This window comes from Mustelus asterias, chromosome 1 (assembly GCF_964213995.1).
Source record: "Mustelus asterias chromosome 1, sMusAst1.hap1.1, whole genome shotgun sequence".
Lineage (NCBI taxonomy): Eukaryota > Metazoa > Chordata > Chondrichthyes > Carcharhiniformes > Triakidae > Mustelus > Mustelus asterias.
The window spans coordinates 102,999,290-103,018,734 of NC_135801.1; the positions used below are offsets into that span (position 1 = coordinate 102,999,290).

Here is a 19,445-nt window from a genome sequence, read left to right on the forward strand (position 1 = left end):
CAAATAAACCTGTTGGACTTTAACCTGGTGTTGTTAAACTTCTTACTGTGTTTACCCCAGTCCAACGCCGGCATCTCCACATCATGTTTAGTAACACAGGTGAAAATGGGGTAATCAGCAAAAATAAAGATTTGGGTAATTTACTACTTCCATCTTCGGTGGGTAGGAATGGCGGAGAATCGAGCAGGAATCCCAAAATAGCATTTAGGCATTTACACTGGTGGGATTCCCCTGCTCGATTGTTCCTGCCAATGCAATGATGGGAACTCCATTATTATGCAGGCTGGCCCCCTGCCAGCATTTATTTCTATTACATTCATTTAGAAATGGCGCCCCGATCTTTGCTGGAGGGGTGGGCTCATTCAGAGTCTGCGCCACCAGCGTGATGTGATGGGACCTGCCGCCTTTGATTTATTTTGACTGCCTGTCAAAAGATATGTCAGAAAAAGCCAGCAGCGCAGCTGGCACTGAATTGGCTTAAATCGACTGAATTGAATTTCCTGCCTGAATTTACCCAGAGTCAAAAATTTCACCCATTCTTTTTAAGAAAGATGTCTTGCTTCACTTTGGAGGAAGTAGATTTAAAAATCACTGAAAATGACTTTATACATGTGCTGGAATCTGGTTGCGAAATGTTGGATCTCTACCTGCCCCGTCACCTTTCATTCCACCCCATTCAAAAATGCAATACTACTATTTCTTATCAGTACACGACTGAGATAATGGTTACAGAACTAACTGAGGAAGATTTTGATATACGAGCAGTAAAAGTATCAACTGGAAGAGGTAAAACACAAAAAACGCAAATGCTAAAATAAATTTCTATCTGACAGTGCCAGGATCGGCACATGCACATTGGCCCTGTACTGTCGGCCTCCCGATCACTGGCCAGCCCTGCAACCCTTGCATCGCCGGCCATATGACCTTCACCATGGCCTGATCGCTGGCCCCCGTGAACATGCCCGGGCCGCTCTCGACCCACCACCACCCTCACCCCTCCTCAATGCCCCCCCCCCAACCCAAGCAGCCCCCATCTCCCACCGATCCCCCTCCAATGGCAGCCTCGACTGCGCCCCCCCCCCCCAAAAGCAGGCTGACCGCCCCTCACCCTGACAGCCAGCCCTTATCGCTGACCTCCCTCCACTCAGTCCAAGTGCAGAGTGACAAAGGGACCCCCCCCCCCCCTCCCCATCGCCCACTCCAAAGGCTCCGCCACTGTGGCAGATGCCCCTGGGCAGTGCCAGAGGGCCAGGCTGGCAATGCCAAGGTGGCAATGCCAAGGTGGCAATGCCCAGGGGGTATCCCTCTCCCAGTACCTGACCCTCTGGGAAGCCTCGATGGCTTCCAGCCAGGTCGGGCCGCCAGCTGCCCACAGATGTGGAGCTATGCTAAACCCCGCTGGAATGAATCACGCGAACGGGCCCAGAGATTTCAGTCCCGGGCCTGCTAATGGTATTTAATGTACGAAAATTAGAATTTCCATCATTTATTCCGGCGCTGATTTCTGGCACGGAGCTGTCAACGCTGGAAACCTGGTGCTCGGAGAATCGCGGAGGCCATGGATCTTGCCACTGCTGTAAACCAGTCGCAGAAAAACTGTCAAAAGCTTATTTTTGTTGAAAAGAATTCTAAGGGCACGATGAAACATCAGGTTATTTGAGCAACAGAATAAACCATTGTTTGTCAAGTTACACACATGGCCACAGATACGCAATAGCGCTTTTATGATTCAGCTTTTGCCAACCTATCTGTCAACCGTTTACTTTTGCACCCCTCAATGTATGCAGCAAAACATAAACAAATAAAAATTGACCTCCTTGTTTTATTTTGCTCCTTTCCTTCCATTATCCAGTATACTTAGGATACCATCGAAGCACCAAGATAAAAGATAAACTCAAGGGCATCTCCAAAGCCACTAATTGTTCTGTTTGGTTGAGCCACCAAGATGCTGCACTAAAATCGCTGAAGGTGCAATTCCACCCACCCCACCATTTTTCCAACAATTCTATATTTGACCCTTTAAAATGAACACGTGAATTCCAATGATGCTCAATCCCTTCTGTTGCCACTGTATCTGAAGTACTCTAAGATCTATAAAGAGCTCAAATTTACATTTTACACATTTCCATTACTTATCATAGAATTATAGGACCCCTACAGTAATGAGTATTCGATTGTCATTAACAACAATGATTGGAAAACCATCAGAGAAAACTGTCACCCACAGTCGCATGAGTGATAGCGCAGCGGCATAAGATAAAGCTTAAAGAGGAAAGTTGCTTGGACAGATCAGACTTAAAGAGAACAAATCGGCCCATCAAGCCTGCATCGACTCAGCATCTTACCCAGGCCCACAACCCCCTCCCCCCCGACCCCCCTCCCACCACACACCCTATCCCCTGCCCCACCCGCCCTATCCCTGAAACTCTGCATTTACCATGGCCAATCCACCAAACCTGCACATCTTTGGACTTAAAGAATATATTTTTTTTTTAAGCTGACTGAATGCATCAGAATTGTTAGACATGTGAAACATGAAGACAATATCAACTAAAGAAACAATGAGTGGGGTTTTCTGGCTGCACGTTGCCCCAAGACCAGAAATTCCCGCCCAGGCTCAACTGACCTTTAAATGGTCCGCCAAATTTTCTGCCCCACCCACTACGATTCCCTCGACGGGTGACACAGGAAATTTCCGGCCAACGTGAAAACTCTTCACAAACGCTTTCAAATTTAATGAAATTTAGTTTGAAGCATTATGTGCTTTACAAGCTTACAAAATTCTCATTCTGTGGTATTTGCAGACATCTACTGGAAAAGTGCTGCAAGTGCAGCAATCTTTTTCTGGATCCTTCCTTTTGTATGGGTTTGATTCCCATTCTGGCTGAGTTAGGCTTGGGAACTGCCTCCTTGCCCTACCCCTGAAAGTGGAAGGCAATGGCAAGCCGCCACTGTCAAAACAAAAAGCCAAGAAATAGGCTCAGGTTGAAGCATCAGCAGACTTTGGACCAAGGACCTGCCTTCAGGTAGAGGATGCATGAATGAATGAATGGATTGGTCAACGGATAGGAAGCAAACTTTGGCAGTGATTAGTGCTGCTGCCTCACAGCGCCAGGGACTCGGGTTCGATTCCCAGCTTGGGTCACTGTCTGAGCGGAGTCTGCACGTTCTCCCCATGTCTGCGTGGATTTCCTCTGGGTGGCCCAGTTTCCTCCGGGTGGCCCAGTTTCCTCCCAGTCTGAAAGACATGCTAGTTAGTGCATTAACCATGCTAAATTCGCCCTCAGTGTACCCGAATAGGCGCCGGAGTGTGGTGACTAGGGGATTTTCACAATAACTTCATTGCAGTGTTAATGTAGGCCTACTTGTGACACAAATAAATAAACTTTAAAAAAACAACAGGGATAAATGAGATATTTTGATACCAGCAGGTATCAGCAGGTGGAGTGCTGGATTCCCATCTTACAATCGATATGAATAACTTAGACAAAGAGAGAAAGCGTAATGTAACTCATCGAAAAGCAGAATGCTGAACATTGGACGTAAACAGAGAATGCTGGAGATGCTCGGCAAGTCAAACAACATCTACGGGGAAAGAAGCAGAGTTAACATTTCAGGTCAGTGACCATTCATCAGAACTGGGAAAAGTTAGAGGTTTTGAGCGAAGGCTAGGTGGAGATAAGGATAAAAGGAAGGTCTGTGATAGAGTGGAAGAAAGGAGAGATTGAATGACAGAAGAGCTGGTCGTACAGGTCCAAAGGATGTGGTGACAGAGTAACGAAAGAAACATACGCAATAAAAGATGTGCCTGGAACAGGTGTGCCGCTGGCTGAAAGCAAAAATAAGAGAAGAAATTGAAACAAAATGGGGTGGGGGGGAGGGAGGGGCAGAGACTCCCAACATTGTTGTACACAATGGTGAGCCTGGAAAGCTGTAAAGTGCTTAGTCAAAAGATGAATTTCCTTACGCTTATGTTGATTCACTGGAGCAATGCAGCAGATCAAGGACAGAGATATCAATGTGAGAGCAAGGTGGAGAATTAAAATCACAGGCCACCAGAAGTTCGAGGTCACCCTTGTAGACTACAGAGGTGTTCCACAAAACAATTACCCAACCTGCATTTGATCTCCCCAGTGTAGAGGAGACTGCATTGTATACAGCGAGCACAGTATCTTAAATTGTCCATCTGAAAGAATATTTGTTGCTTTGGACAATGAGGAGGTAAAGGGCAGGTATTATATCTCATGTATTTTCATGGAAAGCTGCCATGAGAAGTGGGGATGATTGAATGAACCAGGCTATCAAGGAGGGAGCAATCCCTTCAGGTTGCTAAAAGGGAAGGGGAGAAGATGATGTACTTGGTGGTGAGATAGGGGCCAATTTTACCAAATCGGCTCTAAGTGCCGGGTGCAGTCGTAAATCAGACCCGCGCCCGGCAGCCGCGCTCCAGCGCCCCCATACGCCTTTTTTCGGCGCGGGTCCAGTGGGTGGGGCCTAGCGCATTTGCATCTGTCGGAGCACCGACAGCACTCAGCGCGCCCGAGCGCAAAAGTCAAAAGCTTGCTGTCAGCGCTGCCTTTGACTTTCCCTGGTTGGGGGGGGGGGGGGGGGGGGTGCGCGTAAGGGGGGGTGGGATGTGACGTCTCTTCCCTGAGGAGGGGGGGGGCGGAATCTGTCATCTCTTCCCTGAGGGGGGGGGGGGGGGGGGGGGGGTGGCGGGTAGGGGGGAGCTGATGTCTCTTCCCTGGGGGATGGGGGGGGGGGGGGCAGAGGGGGGGTGTGACGTCTCTGCCCCCACCCCAGGGGCAGACATCACATCCCCCCCTATCCCCCCCCTCAGGGAAGAGACGTCACATCCCCCCCCTACCCTCCCCCTCAGGGATGAGATGTCACATCCCCCCCCCTACCCCCTCAGTGAAGAGACGTCATCCTACCCATCAGGACCCCTGGAGAAGGCCAGGATCCGGGATTGCAAGATGCATTCGACGGTCACCAGCGATCAAGGTAGGTCGGGGGCCCGGGGGATCCGATCCCGGGGGGGGGGGGGGGGGGGGGGGGGGGGTGGGGGGGGGCTGCTGTAGGGCCTGCGTCCCAGGGTGGTCCGATCGGGGGGGGGGGGGGGGGGGGGGAGGGCTGTGGGCTGCCGGGGTGGTTCGCGGGGGCGGTCCGCGAAGGGTGGTCGGGGGCGATTCGGCGGTTCAGTTGCTGAGTTGAAGCCCTATCGGACTTGAATTCAGCAACACGGTAAATGCGCGGCGCCGATCGGATCGGAGCCTCGTAAAGTGGGAATCCTTGGGTAAGTTGGGCGTGAGCTTCATTATGCCGATTTAAATGCATGCAAATCCATTTAAATCGGCCCGCTGGCCGATTCGGCCGCGCGCCGGAACAGCGCCCGGATCGGCCGTTTGTAAAGGCCCGATTGGCCTTGGGTCGGGTCTGGACCGCGTTTTAGGCCCGACGCCCAACTTTACCACGATTTCGGGCGCAAAATTTTGGTAAAATTGGGCCCATAATGTTGGAGATAGCGGAAAATGATTTAAGTAGGGAGGCTGGTGGGATGGAAGGTGCTGACAAGGAGAACCGTATCATTATTCTGGGGTGGGGTTGGTGGGTGAGAAAACAGAAGTGCGGGAAACGTGCTCAAGGGCTCTGTCAACCAAAGTGGGGGGGAGGGGGGGATTCCTGATTGAGAAAAAAAAAAATCTCAAATGCTGGTGTGGAAAGTTGCATCATTTGGAATAGATGCAACTGAGGTAGAGGAACTGGGAGAATGGAATGGAGTCCTTACAGGGTGTGATGTGTGAGATGTGTAGTTGAGGTAGCTGTGGATGTCAGTGGACTTGTGGTGAATGTTAGTTGATAATCTCTCGACTTCTCTGCATCCATATCTGGCAAGGAAAGGAAGGAAAGAATCAGAGATAGATGATGTGTAACTATTTTACGGCCCCCCCCCCCCCCCGCCAGTGGGATTTTCAGGTCCCATCAAAGCTAATGGACTTTTAAATGGTCCACCGCGATGGGGCCATGAAGTTCTGTCTTGTATTTGCTGACAATACAAAGCCAAGTGGGAATGTAAGCTGTGAGGAGGACACAAAGTGGCTGCAAAGGCACAAAGAGTGGGCAACTACTGGCAGATGGAATATAATGTGGAGACGTATGAGGTTATTTATTCTGGAAGTACGAATAGAAAATAATATTTTTTAAAAGCCATGAAACTTGTCAATGTTGATGTTTAGAGAGACTTGGGTGTACACGTACAAGGAACATAAAGTCAGCAAGCAGGTGCAGCAAACCATTAGGAAGCATTTTGGCTTTTATTGCAAGGAGATGGGGGTACATGGATAAAGATTACTTGCTATAATTGCACAGGGTTTTGTTGAAACCACACTTGGAATACCATGCACAATTTTGTTCTCCTATCCATGGAAGGAGTACAGTGAAGGAGACAAAACTAAAGATGCTATTGACGTAAAACCTTAATAAAACACTGGTCAGGTCTCAGCTGGAGTCTTTTGTACAGTCATGGACATCACACAGCAGGAAGGATGTCACGGTGTTGAAGAGGGTGCAGCGAATAGTTATCAGGAATGAGGCATTTCAGTTGCCTCATACCTGATATGTTGACAGAGTGAGGAAATTGGAGCTGTGTTTCTTAAAACAGAGAAAGATCAGGGAAAATTTGATGGAGCTGCTCAGAATCATGACAGCTTTTGATAGAATAAATAAGGAAAAACTATTTCAAATGACACATGGGTGGGTAATCACAGGACTGGTTTAAGGTGAGTGGCAAAAGAACCAGAGATGAAAAAGAGAAACATTCCTTCATAAAAACTCCATGAGTTGTGATCTGAAGAGTGCTGCCTGAAAGTATGGTGGAAGCAGATTCAATGGTTAAAATTCAAGAGGAGAATTGGACAAATACTTGAAAAGGAAAAAAATATATAGAGCAATGGGAAAAGAGTAAAGGAGTGGGGTTCATTGGATAACTCTACCAAAGACTTGACACAGACATGATGGGCCAAATGGCCTCCCTTGGTGCTGCACGATTCAATGAACCTCTATGTAATGGACAATCCCATTTAATAGCACTGCTGATGTTTCTGCCACAAGTTGCCGAATGGTTTACCAAAGGGAGAATCATTAACCGGGGCAGGCCAATATCTCAAAGTGCATTAGGGATGGGCAATAAATGCTGGCCTAGCCACTAACACCCACACCCCATAAAAGATTTTTAAAAAAACAAGTGCAAGGGTCAGACTCGCATTTATACATTTTAATTTGTATTTATCGTACCAGGCAAGCGTCCTGGTCACCCATTGAGCATGGTCCAGTATGATGCCTGGAATATTTCTGGTGCGCTTAGTCAGTAGCTTTGTACATTTGTATTGCTTTTAAGGGATTACAGTAAACATGGCTGCTATCCTGAGAAGAGGTACTTCATAAAAGTAAAGCTTAATTTGGCAAGATATGACTACCAAATAAGGTTCCTTCCCGAACGTACAAGAACGCCACTATTCAGGACTAATTCTGTGTTGAGGAAGATAGATTGCACACGAATGAGGCCTCTTCCCAAGTGGTTCAACAAAATTTTCCACCAAAATCTGACACAGATTAAAGATGCTAAATAATGCTTTTATTTAAACAGCTTTTTCAAAAAAAGAAACACAATGGGTGGGATTTTCCACTTCTGCCCACCGCAGGGACCTAAAATTCCCACTTGAGGTCAACGGACCGTTGGCTGGCCCGTCAAAATTTCCGTGCCGCCCAGGACAATTCCCACTCTGGGCTGGACCAGATGGAAAATCCCAGCAAATAGCTTTCGAAGCTACAATGCCACTCCAGCCTTAGCAGCATGAATCTACGTTATGAGCCCTCTCGAGGTTATATTATTTTTTTTCTATTTTTCAAGCAGGTTTTTAATAAATATTTATTGGCTTATCTGCTTTTAGATTTATAAGGATACCTGTAACGTGTGCCTGAATTATTACACATACCGATGCATGCACCTGTACAAATGTGCACATATGACTGTACTGCGTTGTAATGTTCTATGTTCTATGATACAGGTAATAGCCACACTCAAGATAGTTCAGCATAATGTTTTGTTGACGTCATAGTAAGCAATAATGTACATGATTAGATATTTTCTAATTATACATAATTTTCTTTACCAACAAAGTTATTAAAAGAAAGGTCAGCATCTTCAAACTATCAGCAAGCAATCGCAAATGAAACACAAGCCTTTTACATCAGGGATTACATATATGTAAATATAACTACCTCATTACTATCCCAGTGAATCTACTGAACAGTGCAACAATTCACCACTGGGTATTATAAAACTAAAACAGCAACCCTTTGTAGATATTTATCCTGTATATAAAAAAGCAAATTTATTTTCCTCAGTGGGCTCACTGTCGAATAAGGGTCTAAACGAGTGATTTTCCAGACTGTCATCTCTGGTAGAACAATTTCCTCTCGTATCCATAAAATTAATTCTTAGGAATTTCAGTATTACTATTTTTTGCCACCAACTTTCTTCCAGGTGCAACAATGACCCATGTTTATCGATGGGAGAAATCTTTTACCCTTTTGGCATTAATGGTAACATCAGAAATCTGTGGGTGGCACAGTGGTACATCAGGGACCTGGGTTCAGTTCTGGCCTCGGGTGACTCCGTGTGGCATGTACACATTTTCCCATGTCTGCATGGGTTTCCTCCCACAGTCCAAAAATATGCAGGTTAGGTTGATTGGCTGTGCTAAATTGCCCCTTAGTGTCAGGGGGACTGGCAGGGGATTGGTGGTGTTTTATGGGGATAGGGCCTGGGTGGGATTGTTGTCAATGCAGGCTCGATGGGCCAAATGGCCTCCTTCTGTCCTGTTGGATTCTATGATTCTAATAAACCAACTTTACCTCTCACGTCTTCCTTTTTCCTGAACCAAGGATTCCCTACTTGTTGTGACTGGCGGGGCCTCAACCTTCTCTGACCCATTTCCCGCAATTCTGCCCTCACTTCTTCCCTTCCTCCCTCCCAAAACTACAATACTTCCCTTTAACCCCATTAGCCTCCACATTCAAAGATCATCCTCTACCATTTCTGCCACCTCCTCTCCTCTATCACTCCCAACATCCCATCCCCTTCTCATGCAATCATAGGAGATGCAGCATCTCCCCTCACCTCAATGTCAAAGGCTGCAAACATTTCTTCCTGTGAGGCAGCAATTTAATTGTACTTCTTTCAATTTAGTATACTGTATTTACTGCTCACAATGCAAGCTTCTCTATACTGGGGAAACCAAATGCAGACTGCTTTGAGGAACATTTCCGCTCAGTCCGCAAGCATGACCCCGACCTTCCGGTTGCTTGCCATTTCAATTCACCATCTTTCTCTCAGCTAAGTTTCTGCAGTCGCCCTGCTGTGCTGCTTCAGTGAAACCCAACGCAAGCTGTAGGAACAGCAACTCGTCTTCCAGGCACTTTACCACATTCTAGATCAACACTGAGTTCAGCAATTTCAGACCATAAACACGGTTCTCTACTCTGATTCACCCTTCCCACCCCACAAGTGCTAGCTCGTATCTTGTTTACTTGTTTTTGCTTTCAGACAGTGTTGACCTTTATTTGGCTAACAACTACCCTGCCCAATGCTTTGTGGCATACTACCATTACTATTCCCTTTACATTGTGTTCAAGCGCATCCTTGATATTTAATCTCCCCTGCCCTCTAATCGCTGACCTTCCCTTTTGTTCCACCTGACCCTTCCCCCCTTGTCAACGACATAAAATCCATCACCTCTCTTCAGTTCCGAAGAGTCACACTGAACTTAGAAACATTAACGCTACTTCTCTCTCTGTAGATGCTGCCAGGCCTGCTGAGCTTTTCCAGCAGTCTCTGTTTTCATTACCTCTCATGATACCGGTTACACATTGCTTCCACAGCTTAGCAGATGGAACAAGCACTTTGTGCATCACTCACAGGAAGGGTCCATGTTTGATGCATATTTTGAAACCCAGTGCCAATATCATTCAGAGGCAGAAAATTTAATCAGCTGAAAAAGAACCAGAGCAGATGCTACAAAGTCAGAAACATGCAAGAATCTACAGAAGGAAGACTGTGCCATAAACTTCATGGAAATGTAGGAATTTATCTTGCAGCACACTGTAAAGAACCCCACTATCTCATGGACATTAGACATTCGGTCAGTTGCTCAGTCAAGATTGCAGCTGCCATTAGTAGCGATAAGGAAAGGCGAATGACATATTGAAATCGAAACGATATATTCACAATTCAGTGCAGGATGGTTGTCAGCTACACAGGAAGCGCTGAAAGGGGCAATAACACTGTGTGACTCACTCCACATGGTTAGAAGATGATCATTGCTGGCGAAGAAACTGAATTATTCTTAAAGGGGAAAAACATCATCTGCTAAGTATAGTAAAGGCAATGCCAACATATTTGTCTTATTCTAGGGTAGCACTGAAAAATAATCAGTTAACACCACTCATAGCTTTTCGCTCCTCTTCCATTAACATGGAGGCATGGCACAGTGGTAATGTTGCTGGCCTAGTAATCCAGAGGCCCAGGCTAATGCTCTGGAGATGTGGATTTAAATGCCACCACAGCAGCTGGTGGAATTCAATTCGATTAATAAATCTGGAATATAAAGTGAGTCGTGATAACTACTGTCAATAATCACAACGTTCATTAATGTCCTTTAGGGAAGGAAATCTGCCGTCCTAAACCAATCTGATCTATGCGTGTCTCCAATCCCACAGCAATGTTGCTGATTCTTAACTGTTCTCTGAAATGGCCTATCAAGTCACTCAGTTCAAGGGCAATTCGGATTGGGCAACAAATGCTGGCTTTGCCAGTGACACCGACATCCCATGAAAATACAAAGGAATAAAAAAAAGCTTACCGTATGTCGAATCACTCCACCACCAATAGCTTTCATAGCTAGTCATATCAAAAACAGAACGGGTTTTATCCTTTTAATGGATTTCTATGATATTATCTATAAACAAAGAGAGTTGGAATCCCTATCTTGTGAATCAACTAAAATTGTTTAACATTATGGGTCAAATTTCATTCTGATGGTATATAACAGTTATAGAATCTCTTGGCAGCAGATACAAAAAGGTGCTTCATTACTATGATGCCAGCTCATTTAATACATCTCAAATGCGCTGCTGCTTACTTTTCTCTGGGAGCAAGCAGCTGCCACTTTGAAGCATTCTTCTGTGGAGTCTAACAGAACACTGCAGCATTTAACAGAGGATGCGTAAGTGTCTGCATATGTATGATTCAATTTAAACAATAAAGGCAAAATCCACACTAAAAACCTTTAAGAATTATATGGTGGTAGAGATTGATGACTGCAAAATGCCAACAGCAAATTTGTTATTGGTTCATGCCATCCGGGAAGTATGAATGTTCATGTTGCCTGTATAGTACAGTTATAATCATAGAATCAGTTGCAAAGTCATACACAATGTTGGCTGTTAACCTGCCTATCTACTTCCCACTTACTGAACTGCATCTGCTTTGTTTTTTTCCAGCCTGTCTCTGCGTTAACGGCCCCAAGATCCCATTGCTTTTTTCCTTGGAGCATCCTACTCCTAATGGGCTTCAGAACATTCTCACCATGCAAGTTAAAACTATGCTAAAAAAGAAAGTGCAGTCTGTCCAATTCTATATGATACCAAACATAATTTAAAAAAAACACTTCCCATGTCACTGCATAATTTTATAAAGGCTGAAAGAGTACAGCATGTTATGGACAACATATGCTTAGCTGTTAGAATGGATCAGACTGGAATCCGCTTTGTCCCTTTAAGGGTATACAGCAGACCAATTACTGCGTCTTACTGAGGATAATTAGAAACTAATTGTCCTTGAGTAAACAACACTGCAAACGCTGACCATCAGCATGATTTGCTGACAGCTAACAACACTGAGGCTTTTCACATTAACTATTACATCCAGGGAATAAACAATTAAGAGTTTTCTTTTTTTAAACTGCTATGCAACCACTCACCAATTCAGAGCTCTGGAGGTGATCAACTCCTAGCCAATCAGCAACTAGATAAATAAAGATCGTACAATAGGCAGTGCATGGCAGCTCAGCTAACGCACTTTTCTCTCTTTCTGTAAACTGCTTTGTTCGTGCACATCACTTTTGTTCCTCGCAATGTGTACAAACCTATGCTGCAATAAACGGTCAGAATTAATATGCACTGACCTCCAGCCACTATATGAAGCACTGCTGTATTCCTGGCCAACTCATCACTAAATGTTCTACCATTGGTCCAGTGTCATCCAGCATTGAGAATGTACATCAGGGCGTGATAGGAGAACAACAACAAAAATGGAAAAGGCAAAGCAGGCAGACAGCTTGAAACCCATCAGGGAAATATTTGGGACTGGATTTCCGTGGGGTCAGAGAGACTCTACAGACCTTTAAAAACAGCCACTGGTACCCAATTCTGGGATTCCCAAATCTTTAACCTGGTGTTGTGAGACTTCTTACTGTACTTCCCAAATTTTGACAGGGCCTTTTAAGGGTGCAGGCTGGTTTGGGTAATGACCCTGCCCCCTGCATTCTTGACCTGGCCGGCTCCATTTCGGGGCTATGCGTGTCCCACCCTCTACAGTTTTCATGGAATCAGGCCAACCTTTCAAGGAATCGTGGATCACAGCACCATGGAAGTGATGCTGAGCTGAAAATTGCAATGGTTGCTTAAGGTCCAAATATCTTTTCATTTTCCCTCACACAAATTCATGAACTGAAACATATCAGCCCAAATCCTCTTGTCCATGGATCCTCAGAGACTGGGCGTATGACCCAAGATGCACATCAGGAACCTGTGGCATTTCTGACTTGCTGGCCTACCGGGGAATTACACGGGAAGTTTCAAATTCCAAAGGAAAATTTACCTGTTCTCTGAGACCTCTGCAAATGTCCCGCGGTTCTCGTCTGAATAGTTACCCAATAAACGTCAGACAGAAAATACAGAACCTAACTCATGGGTAACTACACAACTAATCCCCCCCAACAACCATTCACTGACACTGACCACCGCCTCCCCCCACAAACCCCTGGCCATGATTCTCCCCTCAATGTCTGAAATCACCCTTTCCGATCACCCAACAACTTCCCCAACCATCCTTTCCAATCCAAACCAACCACGACCCCAGTATCTGATTACCCACCTGACTCGCTGACTACCACTTGACCCAACCCCATCTGGCCACGCGACCCAACCCCATCACCCCATCCGACTACCTCCTCCAAGGTGACTAGTCCTCGGCCTGACTAATCCTCAGACTTGTATCATCTACCCCCGCCAATCCACACTCACTTACTAACCCATCTCACCCTCTCATTACCCAAATCCCACCCCACCCAACTGCCCATCCTACTAGCCCTGCACAGTCACTCATTCAGCTGCTCACCCACTCACTAACATTCACAGTGGACCTTTAAACTTAACATGAGGCAGCTGGCGCCATAAAAATAGAGCCTGTCCGGTTTTCTCCCCAGTGCTTCTGCACTGCAACTGTGCTACCTGATGGATGCTGCACTCCACATTTCAAAGAAAGCCAGACTTGGAAGACCCAGCAAAAGTGCAGAGCAGTGTCGACTTGGGTCAACGTGCGAGCAGAGAGGCAAGCTGAAGATGACTGCCACTCCTCGTAAAATCCAGGCCATTGTTTGTCCAACCTTCTACAATTTATTTATCATTGAATCCCTGTAGTGCAAAAGACCATTCAGCCCATCGAGTCTATACTGACTCTCCGAAAGAGCATCTCACCTATCCCGTAACCCGGCAAAATCACCACGGCTAATCCAGCTAATCTACACTAAGGGGCAATTTAACATGGACAATCCACCTAACCAGCACATCTTTGGACTATGGGAGGGAACCGGAGCACCTGGAGGAAACCCACATAGACACAGAGAGAATGTGCAAACTCTACACATTTGCAATGTTTACATGAATTGCAAATACAATACAATCCAAATCCAATCCTTACAAAAAAAGTGCCTTTTTCTTAATTGATTACATGATTATGAAAGATGTCTTTTCTATCTCTTTCTCCCATAATTCAACACTGTCCAGAGAAGTTAATTTTTGCTGCCAATTCTCACCTGCCTGAGAACATTTCAGTCTCAATCATATCATTCACCATCAGAATTGGCTGATTGAAGTATAATAGGGCAGAACCTACTTTAAGCAGACAGGAATCACCAGCTCCCTGTGAATAATGTACTGCATTTGACTACAGGCATCTAGTTGCAATCCAACATTGGTTCAAGTTGGCAATTTGAATGACTAAGGGAGGCAATGGAAAGGATGGCAGCTAGGTAGGGTGGGTGAATGGCTAGGTGGGTGAGATGGGCAGGTGGCTCAGGGGTTAGTCAGATTAGATCAGGAAGGGTAGTCAGAATATAGGATTCAATGGCAATTGGCTACCATCAAGCACATTTCCATCACAAGTTCTATTTATATGTCACAATTAATATGCTGTACACTGTCTCCAAGTAATACAGGACCCATTTTATCTCAAAGCACCAAAAATTGCCAATGGATCATGAAAACTTCAGACGTGGACACCTGTTATACTGAAAGACAAGACACTCGGCTGCAGATGTGCTAACACAGCTAACTTTCCACCTCACTTACCTCAGGAATACTAGAAATGAGCCATGTCTGGCGTCACTCTGGGTACAAATGAACATAGGGCTCAAATCAATCATTTTCCTATGGTGTTATATCAAATTCTGAAAGCAGAATTATTGCCACAGGCCTATGACTGACAGCAGAATTCAAATGATCTACTCATTCCCTGTAACTTAATCCTCAAAGGTAGTTTCTTTTGTAATTGCGGCTCAGAGCTTAAATGATAGGTTAACAAATTTGTCTGAGCTGTTTAAAAAAAAAATCACTGCAGAGTTACACAAAGTGGCAACTGCCATTTTCAGAATGGAACAATAGGGAGGAACTTTTTAATAGCCCTTTCCAGTTATACAAAGAGAAGGGAATCACAGCATTCTTCTCCATTTAATAACAATGGGGAAAGCTGAGCTGCAATGAGCATTGGGTAAACAATGCTGGGAGAACGCTTTTAAAATGCTAAAAGAAAAATCAAAAATGTGATGAGAATAGACAACGTAGATATGTGGAAGCGCTTGCACGGATTGTTCAGAATGATTAAAACAACTATTTCTCAGACAAGAGGATTTAAATACAGTTCAGTAAGCAGAGAATATGGATTGGTCCCCCAGAGAAGGTCCTGATTTCAGCTATAAAGTCTAAGAAAATCAATGAAAAACTGAAGCACCTCCTGAGAGGGAAGGGGAGAAAATGGAAAGTAATTCATCAACATATTTTTTTGTCGTCTGTAGCATCTAATGTTAAAAGTGCAGGGGGAAACTTTCCTCAAGAGCGATAGGGCCTGCAACCTTTTGGGATTTTTAATTTATTTTTCTTCATGAAAGGATTTTTGAATACAGTTATGTTTAATTGTGTTTTAGTGAAGTGAATTTGCACCAGATTTTTTTTTTAAGCTACACGTTCGCAGGTTGCAAGCAGTGGATGTTCCAGTTAGAACCAGATACCAAAAGCAAGTCAGCCAGGAGAAGGCCCAGGACACAGGGGCCATTATGTTTTCTCCATTTTGGAAGAAAGATTGACAGGAGATAAATGTAATTTGACTTGATCTTTATCCTTTGTGTTCAGTTGCTTAACAACCTGTATCTTGGTCTGCCTTTGAAAAGATTGTAAGAAGTCTCACAACACCAGGTTAAAGTCCAACAGGTTTATTTGGTAGCAAAAGCCACTAGCTTTCGGAGCGCTGCCCCTTCGCGAAGGAGCAGCGCTCCGAAAGCTAGTGGCTTTTGCTACCAAATAAACCTGTTGGACTTTAACCTGGTGTTGTGAGACTTCTTACTGTGTTTACCCCAGTCCAACGCCGGCATCTCCACATTTTGAAAAGATTGGCCAGGTGCTCATCAGGGTACATGCAAAAGATGTATTCCGTCATTCAGATCACAATTGGCCTATTGATACACAGCAGAGATGTGCTATCAGTTATCATTGAATCCCTACAATGCAGAAGGAGGCCATTTGGCCCATCGAGCCTGCACTGACAACAATCTCACTCAGGCCCCATCTTCGTAACTCCAATTATTTACCCTGCTAATCCCCCTGACACTGAGGGACAATTTAGCATGGCCAGTCCATCTTGCAACTTGTGCCCAGAATCTTAAATCTTTGTGTTCTAATTCTTGGATCATCTTCTTCCTCATCTACTTGTGTTTCTAAAACCGTCATTTTCTTGTACACTAAGGTGAAGGCAAAATACTGCTGATGCTGGAATCTGAACCAATACAGAAAATGCTGTAAAATCTCAGCAGGTCTGACAGCATCTGTGGAGACCGAATAGAGCCAACGTTTCAAGTCAGAGCTCTCACGAAGGGTCATCTTGATTCTCAACGTTGGCTGTATTCCCTCTCCGCAGAAGCTGTCAGACATGCTGAGTTTTTCCAGTATTTTCTGTTTTTGTTGTTGATTATTTTGTACAGCTCTATGAAATCTCCTTTACTCCAAGGAGACCAATCCCAGCCTTTCTAACCTAACCTTGTAACTAAAATCCACCATCTCTGGAACCATTCTGGTAAATGAATTTTGCACACTTTTCAGGGAGCTTCACATCTTTCCTAAAGTGCAGTGACCAGAACGGGATGTAAAACTTTGATTGGGGCCTTGCAAAACTTTACGAAGGTTCAGCACGTTCACTACTTCTATGCTCAATGCCTTTACATTTATAAAGCCCAAGGTCCCATCGGCTTTGCTAACCATTCTTTCAAAATGTTCAACTAATACAGAACAGCAATCAGTAAAACCAATTGAATACTGAACGATACAGTGAAAACAATACAGGTTATGAAGACAGTCTAACCTTGAATTGAGAGACCTGAAAGACGATCTTACAGTGACATAAAAGATAATAAGAAATAGGCAAAAGCAAATCCTCTAAAATAGCTGAAGCCAAATTGTTAGAGATGGATAAGGGAACACAAGTTTGAAACTAATAAAAGATAAACCTAACACAAACACTTGGAATGGACATCAAGATGAATAGTGAAGGTTAAAACTTAAAATCAATTCAGAAACTATTCGGTTGTTTGTTGTGGAGGAGACCGGTGTGTGTGTGGTAGAGGGAGGATTTTGGAGCCTTTCTTGATAAATAAATACAGACAGAATGTGATATACGTGTATATACTGGTGCGGCAACAATAATCTCTCCCTCAGTGTCAACAAAACGAAGGAGATTGTCATCGACTTCAGGAAGCGTAAAGGAGAACATGTCCCTGTCTACATCAACAGGGACGAAATAGAAAGGGTTGAGAGCTTCAGGTTTTTAGGCGTCCAGATCACCAGCAACCTGTCCTGGTCCCCCCATGCAGACACTATAGTTAAGAAAGCCCACCAATGCCTCTACTTTCTCAGAAGACTAAGGAAATTTGGCATGTCAGCTACGACTCTCATCAACTTTTACAGATGCACCATAGAAAGCATTCTTTCTGGTTGTATCACAGCATGGTATGGTTCCTGCTCTACCCAAGACCGCAAGAAACTACAAAAGGTTGTGAATGTAGCCCAATCCATCACGCAAACCAGCCTCCCATCCATTGACTCTGTCTACACTCCCCGCTGCTTCGGAAAGCATAATTAAGGATACCACACACCCCGGACATTCTCTCTTCCACCTTCTTCCGTCGGGAAAAAGAAACAAAAGTCTGAGGTCACGTACCAACCGATTCAAGAACAACTTCTTCCCTGCTGCAGTCAGACTCTTAAATGGACTTACCTTGCATTAAGTTGATCTTTTTCTACACCCTAGCTATGACTGTAACACTACATTCTGTACTCTATCGTTTCCTTCTCTATGAATGGTATGCTGTCTGTATAGCGCACAAAAAACAATACTTTTCACTGTATGTTAATACATGTGACAATAATAAATCAAATCAAAAAAAATCAAAATCAAATATTGTATGTTGGGGTTTGGGATGCGGACTGCCCCTTTAAGCGTTCATGTCAAGTGGCCCCTGGGCAACTAGATCCTGATGTGGAGATGCCGGCGTTGGACTGGGGTAAACACAGTAAGAAGTCTCACAACACCAGGTTAAGATCCAACAGGTTTATTTGGTAGCAAAAGCCACCAGCTTTCGGAGCGCTGCTCCTTCGTCAGGTAAGTGGGAGTTCTGTTCACAAACAGGGCATACAAAGATACAAACTCAATTTACAAAATAATGGTTGGAATGAGAGTCTTTACAGGCAATCAAGTCTTAAAGGTACAGACAATGTGAGTGGAGAGAGCGTTAAGCACAGGTTAAAGAGATGTGGCATTGTCTCCAGACAGGACAGTTAGTGAGATTTTGCAAGCCCAGGCAAGTCGTGGGGGTTACAGATAGTGTGACATGAACCCAAGATCCTGGTTGAGGCCATCCTCATGTGTGAGGAACTTGGCTATCAGTCTCTGCTCAGCGACTCTGCATTGTGTCGTGAAGGCCGCCTTGGAAAACGCTTACCCGAAGATCAGAGGCCGAATGCCCATGACTGCTGAAGTGTTCCCCAACAGGAAGAAACACTCTTGCCTGGTGATTGTTGAGCTGTGTTCATTCATCCATTGTCGTATGGTCTCCCCAATGTACCATGCCTCGGGACATCCTTTCCTGCAGCGTAGACAAAGTTGGCCGAGTTGCAAGAGCATGTACAGTGTACCTGGTGGATGGTGTTCTCACGTGAGATGATGGCATCCGTGTCGATGATCTGGCACGTCTTGCAGAGATTGCTGTTGCAGGATTGTGTGGTGTCGTGGTCACTGTTCTCCTGAAGGCTGGGTAGTTTGCTGCGGACAATGGTCTGTTTGAGGTTGTGCAGTTGTTTGAAGGCAAGAAGTGGGAGTGTGGGGATGGCCTTGGGGAGTTGTTCGTCTTCATCAATGACATGTTGAAGGCTCCGGAGAAGATGTCGTAGCTTCTCCGCTCCGGGGAAGTACTGGACGATGAAGGGTACTCTGTCCGCCGTGTCCCATGTTTGTCTTCTGGGGTGGTTTTCCGCTGTGGTGCGTCGGAACTGTCGATTGATGAGTCGAGCGCCATATCCTGTTCTTATGAGGGCATCTTTCAGCATCTGGAGGTGTCTGTTGCGATCCTCCTCATCCGAGCAGATCCTGTGTATACGGAGGGCTTGTCCGTAGGGGATGGCTTCTTTAACGTGTTTAGGGTGGAAGCTGGAGAAGTGGAGCATCGTGAGGTTATCCGTGTGCTTGCGGTACAGTGAGGTGCTGAGGTGACCGTCCTTGATGGAGATGCATGTGTCCAAGAATGCAACCGATTCCGGAGAATAGTCCATGATGAGTCTGATGG

General features: G+C 45.1%; 1 protein-coding gene across 3 annotated transcripts in view; it reads right to left on the bottom strand.

Moving 5' to 3' along the window:
- The window catches only part of arap2 (ArfGAP with RhoGAP domain, ankyrin repeat and PH domain 2), a 361,519-nt gene that overhangs the window by 192,591 nt on the left and 149,483 nt on the right, over positions 1 to 19,445 (bottom strand). The gene's annotated exons all lie outside the window — the stretch shown is intronic.